Below are 3842 nucleotides of genomic sequence, written 5' to 3'. Positions count from 1 at the left end.
TCAGTAGATACATGACTAATCCTGGAAAAGAGCATTGGAAAGCAGTTCAGTGGATTTTCAAATACCTGCGTGGTACTTCTAATGCTTACTTAAAGTTTGGGAAAACTGGAGATGGACTTGTTGGTTTTGTTGATTCTGATTTTGCTGGTGATTTGGATAAGAGGAGATCGCTCATAGGTTATGTTTTCACCATTGGTGGTTGTGCTGTGAGTTGGAGAGCAACTTTGCAGTCTATTGTGGCTTGTTCCACTACTGATGCCGAGTATATGGCTATTTCTGAGGCTTGCAAAGAAGCTATCTGGTTGAGAGGTTTGTACACTGAGCTTTGTGGAGATTCATCTTGCCCTACCATATTTTCTGACAGTCAAAGTGCCATATATCTTACAAAGAATCCAATGTATCATGAGAGGACAAAGCACATTGATGTTAGATTTCACTATATTCGAGATGTTGTTGCTGAAGGTGATTTGAAGGTATGCAAGATAAGTACTCATGATAATCCTGCTGATATGATGACAAAGCCAGTTTCTACCAATAAGTTTGAGCTTTGCTTAGGCTTAGTTGGTATTTCTCACTAGTCCTATGGACTTTGACGCACAAGGTGTTTATGCTGATTTGGATGGAGTTATTCACTTTCTTCTACTACTGGAGGGAATTTGGATCAAGGTGGAGATTGTTAAATTATGATCTAAATTCTAGTACCGTATTGGACTAGACGTAGTACATATGGTGTGGGCCTTTGCGTTGGTACCGACGCGTACGAGTACAACTCGTTTACTTGTCCTCCAAGGACTCTCATGTATTGCCCTCATATATACCCCATGTAGTCGCACCTCAGACGGTCTCTCGTCTCGTGCTTGTAATACTCCTCCATCATAGTGATTGTGCCTTCGTGCGTCCGTGGTTTTCTCCCGCAAGGGTTTCCACGTAAAAATTCATGTCTCTTTGTCTCGTTTATTTCTCGTTATTATCTAACAATCCTGACATTGATTTGACTAAAATCAGAAATACAAGAGGTGCTCTCCATCAAATACTTTCACAGTTATTTTACGAGGAAACACTTTTATATATACATGCATATGGTCCCACAACTTTACATATGTCAGTGGCCACCAGTGTAAAATTGTAATGTGTGTGTTGTGCGGACGGGGACGAGTCAATCAAGATTCCATGCATACTTTTGATACATTTTTTTATTTGTTTTGTTGGACTAACATATTAATCTTGTGTTCGTTGCTTTCTACTGTTTTTTATGTTTTGAAGGGCAAGAAAAATACACTGATCAGAGTGAAATATGGGCGTAAAAGAGAGCAGTCCACATGCCGTTTGCCGCCGGGCAGGTGAAGAACAGATGTGCTCTATCCTCGACGGCCGAAGAGCATGCTCATTAATAATGGTGATCTTCTACGGGTAAATTATAATTCTCGGTCAAAAACGATTACAAAAGAATAGAGAAATTCAAGAGACAAAAACGATTACAAAACTCAATGAAAATCCTTTAGCAACTCAAAAATAGGCATATCCACCAATAGTACTTAACTGCGAAATCCTAAAAAGAAGTGCAACATATTAATGCCACACATTACACGAAATTATACGGGTTCAACCACAATATACTAACTCGAGTATAGTACTGTAAATATTTCTATCCGATAAATATGAGACGCAAGTGCACCAAACAAAAGTCTATATGGAAGGTCGAAGACTGAGTGGCAAAACTTGGATCCACTGATTTTAGTAGGCACCGCCATTGCTTCCGCTCTTCCTCTTGGAGGTCGCCGGCTGCTGCTGCTGCTCACGTATTTGCCTCGACGCGCCAACCATCCTCTGCATCGCCGGCGTCGCGTACGCCCCAGCCGCGCCAAAACCAAGAATCGACGGCGCCGCGCCCGGAGCCGCCCCGCCCGGCTGGGGACAGCCGTACCCCTCGGCACCGGCCACGAAGGCTGACGCGGCGCGCTGCTGCGCGTGGGAGCTGTAGCCGGTCAGGATGCACGCGCGCCCCGACTTCTCGTACTCCCGCCGGCTGGCCACGCGGGTGCTCAGCTCCCGCAGCTCCTCCACCAGTGCCTTGCACCTCGCGTCGTCGGCCAGCGCCGGCAGGAGCGCCTCCCGCCTGCGCTCCAGTATCCTCGCGGCCTCCGTGTACTCGCCGCGCTCCGCGGCCGCGCGCGCCGCCGCGATGTCCTCCGTCGCCTCCACGCGGAATTTCTCCCGCGCCACGTCCATGGACGGCTGCTGGTCCTTGGCCAGCTCCACCGGCCTCTGCACCGCCACGTTCTCCCCTGCCACGTCCAGCACCTGCCCGGTCGCCGTGTCGCGGTAGGTGCAGGTCACCTTCACGAGCTGCGTCACGTCGTCCGCGTCGCCGGCCCTCGGCACGTCTACCAGGAGCAGGAAGCGCCTTTCCTCGTCCGCGTAGAGCTCGCCGACGTCCACCGAGGCGGAGCGCCCGTACGCGTCGATGCTGGTGTTGTAGCGGCCGGACTTGACTGCACGGACGCGCACCGGGTCCACGCACTTGACGGTGATCAGCGCCTCCTGCACGACCACGGAGAGGAGCCCGCCGATGCACTGCGCGAACGAGTCCTGCACCACCTTCTCGTCCTCGATGAAGGAGAACGTGCCGCCGGTCTCCTCGGCGATCGTGTGCATGGCTGACGAGTCGTGGTCGACGCCAAAGCCGAACGTGTGTATCGGCGTCGATCGGTGGCCGGCACCGCTTAGCAAGGAGCTTGGCACGAGACCACGGTAGTTTGTCTGGTAGGAGCTGTAACCGTAACCTCCAAGATCGAGATTGTACGTGTCCTGGCCGTCCGAGAGAAGGATGACGCTGACCACGGCGTTCTTGTGCCGTCGGCCGTCGAGCACTTTGGCAGCCTCGGTGAGGCCCTTGAGGATGTTCGTTCCACCTTCAGCCTCGAGTAACTGCACGGCGTCCTTGGCCTTGACCTTCCCAACGTCCCACATGCGCGTCAGACCCGATGCGCGGCCGTCGAGAATGCCACGACGCTGAGGCGGTCAGCAGGGCCGAGCTGGTCGACGACGAACTCCATAGCCTTCTTCAGCAGTGCGATCTTGTGGCCCGCCATGCTGCCGCTGACGTCGAGCACGGTTACCAGGTCGAGAGGCGCGCGTGTCTGCGCCGCCGCTGCGGTGACGGCGCCAGGGGCCTTGGCGTGGACCAGCACCACGAAGTTATCATGCGGCTTGCCCCTGGCGACGGCCGGGTACTCACAGTGGGCGTCGAGTACGAGTTTGCCTCCGCCGTTGGCCGCGTCCTGGACGAGATCCCAGTCACCCAGCGGCGCCCCCTGCGCGGGAGGCTCCACCGGCTCGTCGTCGTCGTACACGGCGCGGTCAGGGAGATACATGGGCGATGGCTGGTGCATGAAGGGAGGGAACAGCGCCGGCCGCGGCGGCGGAGCGTAGTGGTGGAAAGTGGGGTACGAAGAGACCTGGTAAGGCCAGTGCGTGTTGCAGACCGGGCAGACGCTCCCCATGACGCACGAGAGGTGGAACGTGTGCTCGCACTCAGAGGTGAAGGTGGCGCCGGCGAACGCGCCGCCGACGGCGCCCTTGCAGACGGCGCACGTGGACCACGACCGGGCGCCGTGGAAAGGCAGCGGCATCCGGCCGGGCTGCGGCTGCAGGGGAGAGTAGGAGAGCGGGCGCGGCGTGAAGGTGGGCGTGGCGCGCCACTTCGCGTAGCAGGAGGGGCACGCGGGGACGCCGGAGGCGCAGCGAGGGTGGAAGGCATGGTCGCACTCCGCCGTGAAGGCGCCATCCTGGCACGTCATGGTGTTGTAGCAGGCGGCGCACCGCTGGCCTGAGGTCGCCAT

The 3842-nt window shown here is 55.3% G+C and overlaps 1 pseudogene; it reads right to left on the bottom strand.

Annotated features, from left to right (window-relative positions):
- Window positions 1–1734: 1734 nt before the first annotated feature.
- LOC123067687 (E3 ubiquitin-protein ligase WAV3-like) lies at window positions 1735–3842 on the bottom strand (annotated as a pseudogene).

The sequence above is a fragment of the Triticum aestivum genome, chromosome 3B (assembly GCF_018294505.1).
Source record: "Triticum aestivum cultivar Chinese Spring chromosome 3B, IWGSC CS RefSeq v2.1, whole genome shotgun sequence".
In the NCBI taxonomy this organism is placed as follows: domain Eukaryota; kingdom Viridiplantae; phylum Streptophyta; class Magnoliopsida; order Poales; family Poaceae; genus Triticum; species Triticum aestivum.
This window is presented reverse-complemented; position numbering and strand designations above follow the sequence as displayed.